Genomic DNA, 9,735 nt, shown 5'->3' on the forward strand with positions numbered 1-9,735 from the left:
CACCACACACACAGATAGAATTACACACACACACACACACACACACACCACACCAACCACAACACACACACACACACAGCTGTTCCTGACCGATGATGGGCTGCAGTCTGTTCTTGTTGTTTAGATATACCCTGAGGCCGATGGACAGCAGGCTCTGCCCACACACAGCTACGTGACAATGAGAGAATGAATGAATGAATGACTGAATGACAGGATGAATGAAAGAATAAAGAAATGATAACCCATAGGCTACCTTTATGTGCTCGTCCAGGCTGAATAGTGGCAGACTAACACCGTAACAACCTAAAGGGAGAGATGGAGAAAAGAGAGAGGGAGAAAAGAGAGAGGGAGAAAAGAGAGAGGGAGAGTTAATGAGGGAGAAGGAAAGGAAACACTATGTATGCAGACACCACAGTGTGGCGCAACTACCCCACTAATAATATCTGTATAATGTATTAGCTAGCTGTTAGACTACACCACTAGTAATATCTGTATAATGTATTAGCTAGCTGTTAGACTACACCACTAGTAATATCTGTATAATGTATTAGCTAGCTGCCAGACTACACCACTAGTAATATCTGTATAATGTATTAGCTAGCTGTTAGACTACACCACTGTAATATTGTATAATGTATTAGCTAGCTGTTAGACTACCCACTAGTAATATCTGTATATGTATTAGCTAGCTGCTAGACTACACCACTAGTAATATCTGTATAATGTATTAGCTAGCTGCCAGACTACACCACTAGTAATATCTGTATAATGTATTAGCTAGCTGTTAGACTACCCACTAGTAATATCTGTATAATGTATTAGCTAGCTGCCAGACTACACCACTAGTAATATCTGTATAATGTATTAGCTAGCTGCCAGACTACACCACTAGTAATATCTGTATAATATTAGCTAGCTGTTAGACTACACCACTAGTAATATCTGTATAATGTATTAGCTAGCTGTTAGACTGCACCACTAGTAATATCTGTATAATGTATTAGCTAGCTGCCAGACTACACCACTAGTAATATCTGTATAAGTGTATTAGCTAGCTGTTAGACTACCCACTAGTAATATCTGTATAATGTATTAGCTAGCTGCTAGACTACACCACTAGTAATATCTGTATAATCTATTAGCTAGCTGTTAGACTACCCCACTAGTAATCTCTGTATAATGTATTAGCTAGCTGTTAGACTGCACCACTAGTAATATCTGTATAATGTATTAGCTAGCTGCTAGACTACCACTAGTAATATCTGTATAATGTATTAGCTAGCTGTTAGACTGCACCACTAGTAATATCTGTATAATGTATTAGCTAGCTGCTAGACTACACACTAGTAATATCTGTATAATGTATTAGCTAGCTGCTAGACTACCCCACTAGTAATATCTGTATAATGTATTAGCTAGCTGTTAGACTACACCACTAGTAATATCTGTATAATGTATTAGCTAGCTGCCTAGCTCACCACTAGTAATATCTGTATAATGTATTAGCTAGCTGAGACTACCCCACTAGTAATATCTGTATAATGTATTAGCTAGCTGTTAGACTACCCACTAGTTAATCTGTATAATGTATTAGCTAGCTGCCAGACTACACCACTAGTAATATTTGTATAATGTATTAGCTAGCTGTTAGACTACACCACTAGTAATATCTGATAATGTATTAGCTAGCTGCAGACTACCCACTAGTAATATCTGTATAATGTATTAGCTAGCTGTTAGACTACACCACTAGTAATATCTGTATAATGTATTAGCTAGCTGTTAGACTACCCCGCTCTAGTAATATCTGTATAATGTATTAGCTAGCTGCCAGACTACACCACTCTCTACATCTGTGTCAGTTTGACTTTTGCCATTTCACAGCACCAATTTTTTAAAGGTGAATTACATGTAATCTGATTACAAAACAAGCTAATCAGCTACTTTACCAGCAAAAAAACATTGTAATCAGATTACAAATTCTATAGAAAAACTAGATGATTACTTTTAAATTCAGAAAGGATGTTAGCAAAAAATAAAAAATAAATTAGGACACTTTTCTGTTTTCTTAATCACATTCAAATCCGAGTTCCACTTTAGCAAGTCTGACCACAAGTCAGAGACCACTGTGAAGAAACACCAAATGCGTTTTATGGATCTTCTTCTAAAGTCTCTTGAGGGGAAAGTAATCCAAAAGTAACTGAAAGTAATCCGAGTTGGGTAATTCAAAAATTCAGTTACTGATTACAATTTTGGACAGGTAACGGGTAACTATAACGGATTCTGCCTGCCTGACTATCAATATTTTTTTCCATCTGTTTAGCAAAACTAAAGTAATATTCAAGAAACTTAACTGAAATGTCAGAATAAAAACATTTTTACTAATTAACTACCAATTCCGGGGCTCGTATGAAACGTAAGGATAACTGTCTCGCCAAGCTAACGTTAGCTAGCTAATCCATTCATAGACACTGGCTAGCTTCTAGCAATAACATTTGCTAATGAAACTCCGGTGATAGTTAGCTAAATTACATAGAAACCAGCAAGCAGCTAACCTAAGTAAAAGTTGTTAGCCATATGCTAATTAACGTTTACAAATAATATAATGAACACCTACCTGTCTGTACACCACGTCGGAGTAAATGGTGTGTTTGCTCTGTCTGTCTGAAAGAAGTTAAAACTTTAAAAAAATAAACTTTAACTACGCGAGGACTAACAGTTGCTCACACCGCGAGGGAAACTCGAGAGTAGAGCTAAACTCTAAGGGATAGAGGGGGATTTATTTCAGTCTTTCCTTTCCTTGTCAAAGAGTTTGAGGTGATGATAGATAATGATTATTTATTCGGTCAAATGATACACAATACGATTCTAGTCTACTTTGATCCCCACAGGGAACCTACGAGAGCTCAAAATGTTTAAATGATCTTGTCCCGCATGGTGACATGAAGTGAACTTCGCTATAAAACGCAAAATAACAAAACAGCCATAAAGACCGTTGCTGTATGAAGAGTTCCCTGTGTAATGTCACCATCAACTGAACAATACCCTCTGCCAACCAAACGTAGACTGCCATGCGTAAATATGCCTAGTCCRAAATTACCATCCTCGGTGAGCTGTCTGCCTGTCTCTGTCCTTGTGTTTCCTATCTGCAGCGATTCCAGACGTGCTCTCTCTCTGGCTCTCACTACTCAGGAGCTGATAAATCTTGAACAGCTTCCCTTTCTCACCCCCTTTCCTTCATGCAGAGAGGCAGGTTGGTGGATTTGAAGGAAATTAAATTAAAGGAAATGAGGCGAGTCCACAGTCGCTCACCTTTTATTCTGTTTCAAGAGTTACACATGTGTCTAGTGACACCGTGTTTTAATTGTATTCAATGTATCATCATTTATTTTATTAATGTAATCATATTAAATAGAGGATATACAGTGGGGCAAAAAAGTATTTAGTCAGCCACCAATTGTGCAAGTTCTCCCACTTAAAAAGATGAGAGAGGCCTGTAATTTTCATCATAGGTACAATTCAACTATGACAGACAAAATGAGGGGAAAAAATCCAGAAAATCACATTGTAGGATTTTTTATGAATTTTTAACTGACCTGTTTGGAGTGTTTATCCGACTCGATTAAAATATATATATATATATATATATTATGTCCTCCCTACTTGGAAAACCAAAGATGCGGCACTGATTACGAGAATAGGCCACTATCAGTATCAGGTGTGAAGGCCAAGATGGGACAGAACTCTCAGAGGAAAAGAGTTCAATGTCAATGTCAATATCAGAATTCATAGTGAGAATATCTGTCTCCGAATTCATAAATAGATCATATTTACTGATCATTAAAATACTTAAACACTGCTACTCTGAGATGCTCTTTGAGTACGGGCCCAGTTGTATGCTGTTTGGAATACTTAACGCTCATGACTTATCATGACTAGCAGTAACACAAATAACATGATGTTTTAGTGGGTGTGGGGAGGTGTCTCCTGCGACTGTGTATATCTTATATTTAGTTTACAGTCCAACAGACACTGTCCTGAAAATGACATGTGTCGGGTAACATTAGTATCTCTATGTCTCGCTCAGTAATGAAAATGACATGTGTCGGGTAACATTAGTATCTCTATGTCTCCTCTAGCTCAGTATTATGTTAACATTGACATGAGACAGTCGAGAGGTGGTAACTTATCTAGTATTTCCGTCTAGTGGTGGCTCTGCTCAGTAATGGAGAAATGACATGTGTCGGGTTTACATTAGCTCATCTGCGTGGATGTCATCGTGCGGGTCAGTATTATGTTAAAATGACACATGTGCGTCACGGTAACTTCAAAGTATGCTCTGACTGACATCAAGACATACATAATAGAATGACATGTGATCGAGGTAACATTAGTATGCTCGTATGTCTCGCCTCCAGTAGATTAAAAACCGACTATTTTGTGTAGGGGTAATCCCCATATGTATCATCTTTATTGGTCGCGCGTCAAATGAAAATTGACAATGGCTCGGCGTAACAATTAGAGTATCTCTATGTCTCGCTCGAGTAATGAACAATGGGACTACATGGTTGCTCGTGGCCCAGGTCACCCGTACTAGATTAGAGTGATCTCTATGTGCTCGCTCAGTGTGAGATGAAGAGACTAGCGTAGTGCTGTGGTGTGCTGGGGTGACATTAGGATGGAGCCTCTATGTGCTCGCTCAGTAATGCTTGTAGGATTCTGAGTTGTGATGGTAAGGAAGATTTGGAGAACAAGAAGAGCTCGACAAACCATTCCTTGACCCAACTACACACTTAAACATCTCCTTATATACTGTCAACATAGTACCATGTCTGCCAATTGGTCAGTACAGAAACATCAGGTCAGTTATATGACCACCCGGTGGCATCGCGGTGTGAGCCAAGTGGGATGAGGTGATGCACTTCGGGTGAGACCTCTAGCCGTCATCCCATCATCGGAGTCCGTCAAGTTGCAGCCAGTGAGAGGAGCACGTCTCAAACTTAGGTAGCCTCATACATGAATCATCAAGTTAGTGCACAGTATGAGAGGAGTCGCGACTCCCGATAAACAACTACGCCCGTCGCATACATCACTCCACTCTGATCACCAGTAGAGAGGTGAGCACTCTAAGAGGACTTCAGCCCGTTCATCATGCAATCCATCCTACAGCACCCGTAGAAGAAGGTGGCACTCCCATAAAACTACACCATCATCATAACCAGTGAGACGGAGTGCAGCACTCTAAAAACTAGCGCTTTATCATCCATCGTATCATAAGCAGTGGAGAGGTGAGCGACTTTCTCACCACTAGCCTACATCATGCATCGTCATTCCATGCAACCAATAGAGAGAGAGGTGAGCACTTCTAAACTAGCCACCATCATCGATTCAGCGTGCACCTAACCCAGTTGGACAAAGTAGAAAGCACTTTGTAAAACTAGGCGCTACAAATTCCAAGTGCCATCGGGGTCACCCAGTAGACCGTGAGGTCGCCCCACTCTAAACTAGCCTCATTCATAACATCACCAGTAGAGAGTGAGCACTCTAAACTTATGCCTCCATCATCATCCGATTACCATGGAGAGGTGAGGCACTTTAAACTTTAGCTCATCATCATCATCATCGAATCGAGCAGTAGAAGACGGCGATGGGCAGCGTCTAAACTAGCCTACACTGTCATCAACAAATCAAATAATACCAGTGAGAGAGTGTAGAGGCACGTCTAAACTGAGCGCTACTAGTCAATCAATTCGGATACTATCACCGTGGAGGAGGGCGCAGCACGTCTTATGGAAACATGCAAATCATCCACTCGATCAATAACACCATGTGGAAGGACGCAGAGCACCTCTAACTGGCCTCGGATTACATCATCCCAATCGATCCCCACCAGTGGAGAAGTTGCGAGCGACTTAAACTCAGCCTCATCATTGTCATGCGCTCACCATCGAATAACCAGTGGGAGCAGTGGAGCACTCTAAAACTAGCCTCATTAATCATGCAATCGATACATTAGACCAGTGGGAGAGGGTGACACTCTAAACATAGTCTCCTCACACTGCCATGCTCATCACCAAGCATAAGAGAGGTGAGCACTCCCCAACTAGCCTCATCTTCATCATCATCAGGAATCCACCGATGTGAGAAGCAAAGGCGAGGCACCTCTACAAACTAGCGTCATACCATCATCACTCATAACCAGTGGACGAGGCGAGCACCTCTAACTAGCCTCATATATCACATCAGCACAGTGGAGAGGTGAGCACTTAAACTAGCCTATCATCAATACATCCTCATTCATTTCATAAACCAGTGGAGAGGTGAGCACTCAAACTAGCCTCATCTACAATCAATACAATCATAACCAGTGAGAGGTGAGCACTCTAAACTAGCCTCATCATCATCCACCAGTAGAGAGGGTGAGCACTCTAAAACTAGCCTCCATCATCATCACCAGTAGAGAGGTGAGCACTATATAAACTAGCCTCATCTCATCCTCAATCATTCATAACCTAAGTGAGCCTTTACTGCTTTCTCTGTCTCAGTGTATCTGACTGTTTAGATAGAAAACTTGACCAGTGTGTGAATGTGTAGGCTGAATATGAGGAGTCACTCAGAGTGTCCAATGTTCCAGGTGAAGCACCATGCTGGACCTGGAGGAGACACACAGAAGAGCGCCGAGAAGAAGCACTAAAAGGAACCAAGATCTGGCAAAGCAAGAGACGATTTATGTTCTACGAATAGTCCAAGCATTAAAAATGAAACGTTCTTGGGTTTCTTTCGATTTATGTATTACTTAAAAACAACCCAGCCAGAGCATGATCTGTTACAGCCCTGAGTGCAGCGAGGACAGAACCTCAATCTCTTGATCCAGGAACAATCTACAGCTACACAAGCACTTCCCTGACTTTTCCAGTTTACAATCGAGCACATAGCCTGATTAAAGTTCTAAGCAGGCACAGGGCAAAGGAGAAAAAGACGAAGGTGATAACTACAAATGTTGCAGAGCCACTGTATATATGTTGGAGTTTATGTCAATCTTTAAGTAACAATGCATACAACTTTTTAAATATCTAAACAGCCCAGTGGAGTTTATAATACTGAGCAATAGATCCAAGATGGAGAATGTTACAAATGAGAAGCATAACAGTATTGCAGAGATTAGATATGTAGGATGTCTTGTTTCAGAGCTGGACAAAATAGTGTAGCCCATAATTATGAGAGGTGTATTAATTACATTGAATGTTGTCATAATATGTGATAATCCTTTAAATGATAGCTTTGGTGTGTGCATGTAATAAAATGACGAAATGCAGTTTGAAAGTGAATGCCATAGGCTGTGTGTGCGTGTGTGTGTGTGTGTGTGTGCGTGTCCGTGAGATGGAGAGATCGAGCAACCGGTGATGTGTGGCGGTGGGTGTGTGTCGCCTCCCCTCGCGTCGCCCGTGCGCGCTGTCTGTGTGGCGTGCGCGCCTCCCGCGCGCGTGTTCAGCCTAGGGTGCCTCGCTATGTGTAGTGTGTGGTGAATTGTGTGGGTGCTTGTGCGTTGTAGAGAAGTGTTGTGTGTGTGCCGTGCTGTGATGCTGTAGGTCTGCGGTGAGCTACAGGAGCTGTCACAAAAGTTGGTTTAGGACTAACAATCCACACAACTTGTGAACAGGTCTACAAGACTCGAGTGTCTTCTGTTCTGGTCGTCCTACGGGGAGCCTGGCTGCGTGCTATGCTGACTTCTTGTTCGGTGCTCTGGCAACGGAGTGTAATAACCCAGTCCGTCCGACCCTCTGCCACTGCTCAACCCCTGTCGACCCTGGCTGTTTGAACTTATATCTCATACTGGTGCGACCTACTCCAGATGTCGCTAGCAGGCCAATCAATGTCAATCACCAAAGCACTCACAACAGGTGTGTGTTATACATATTATTAGTACTTTCGAAGTACATTATAACTTATATATTTTTGGGGGGGGGAATGATCTTTACTTACTATTTTGTATGTCTGTTTTGAGTAACCAAGAGCTTTACATAGATTCTATACTTTCAACTATTCAATTACCTGAGCAAGAGTAGAAAAAAGAGAAGAAATCGTAACACTTTTTTTTCTCAAACATTTTCCCTGTACGACTCTAAAAGTAGCATACCCGAAAAAACATTATGAGAATTCTTGACAGGAGAGCAAAGCAAATCGAAAAGATGCGTAAAATCACAGTAATGATTTGTACACTTGTGCGCCACGCAATCAGTGGGAGACAAAGACACCCAAGTGATTTAGGTGCAGGCCCAACACAGTATGAGCAGAGTAAATCTACCCACTGTAACAAGAGGGATGAGCGGCGGCAACTGCACAGTTTCTTCTGGCCAGTAAGGTACACTTCATCTGATGACAAGCACACGAGAACATGGACAGGAGCAGAAAAAACAAAGATCGGCAGCAAAATCACACCCCTTGTAGAGTATGTGTGTTAATTAGAATGGTATGTGGGCAGAATTTAGCTGTGTTCAAATTAAGTACTGTTTCGCTGACATGTCGCTACACCAAACAAGCCAAGGCAATTTCGTGGGCTCTTCACGACCTTTAGAAGCTTGCGGTTTGTTTCTACTAATTTGGACAAAAGGAAGGGAGGTTCGTCCTCTTCCGTCCACTCGTTACTGTAATTAATGGCAGCCTGTCATATGATGAGAACTTCCGTTCATCAGTGTTATAGTGAAGGAGGGCACACAATGAGCCCCACAAACCGCCTCAAAACCTAGTACACTCCCAAACGTTCACTACTGAATTAAATAAAGCACTTATCTGCCCCGATCAGTGAAGTAGAGAGCAAAAGATAAATACCTAGCGGAGGGTCTCGCACTTTCTACTTTTGACTGTGTGAGTTCGTGAGATATCTAGTGGTTAAATGGTCCTAGCTCATACTCGTTAGCTCACAAATACTAGACGAATCAATACTTATATCGCTGATCACAGGTGGTCACTCCACAACAAACTACCACTACACCAACATGCCGGAGCAAACAACACACACAACCACCACACAAGGCACACCCAACAATCGAACAACAGCACAACACACAACCAGGCACCGCAGCACAAGACACAGAGACCCCGACGCACACAGGAACAAGGGCACGAACGAACCCCACAACACGAGACGACAGCAGCCGACGCGACTACACACCACACATAACACACACAACGAACAACACAGCACACACACACACACACACACACACAGCAGACAAGCACAAGACTACAGACTTCCCACGAGGGCTATGTGAGCCATGAGTACCAATCCACAATCTTGGAGAATACAACTGGTCTGTCTCACTTCTGGTGTCCTCAGGGTCTCTTACTTCACATATCAAACCAGATTGCACTTCATTCGCCAATCTCCTCATTACTCCATCCATTCTACCTCTCAAGCGTCACATGGTACACCCTGAGGATGGCCTTTAATATCCGAGCCTCCTCGAGTCAGTTCCCACCACACACGCACGCACGCGCGGCAAACGTGCGCGACACGACAACCACACACACACGAATCTCCCAAGCAGAAGGACAGAAGACAAGGTCTCTTAGCCTTGTAATAAGAAGGGTGAGAATGAGTAGCCCGTTGTAACTTGCAGAAGACCCATGATACCTTAACAAGCCCAAGGCAGATCATTCATTAACAGAAGCATCAGATAGTAAAACAAAAACGAATCAAACACTGTTGGCCTAACACACCACACGGTAGCCCAC

At 42.2% G+C, this 9,735-nt stretch overlaps 1 long non-coding RNA gene across 1 annotated transcript; it reads right to left on the minus strand.

Annotated features, from left to right (window-relative positions):
• Positions 1 to 78: 78 nt before the first annotated feature.
• On the minus strand, positions 79 to 3,252 carry LOC139025964 (uncharacterized). Its single transcript, XR_011477661.1, has 3 exons — positions 2,618 to 3,252; positions 254 to 303; positions 79 to 168 (listed from the first exon to the last, which is right to left on the minus strand). It is a non-coding gene; the product is annotated as an uncharacterized lncRNA (long non-coding RNA).
• Between the last annotated feature and the right edge of the window lie 6,483 nt (positions 3,253 to 9,735).

This window comes from Salvelinus sp. IW2-2015, unplaced genomic scaffold (assembly GCF_002910315.2).
Source record: "Salvelinus sp. IW2-2015 unplaced genomic scaffold, ASM291031v2 Un_scaffold3650, whole genome shotgun sequence".
Classification (NCBI taxonomy): Eukaryota; Metazoa; Chordata; class Actinopteri; order Salmoniformes; family Salmonidae; genus Salvelinus; species Salvelinus sp. IW2-2015.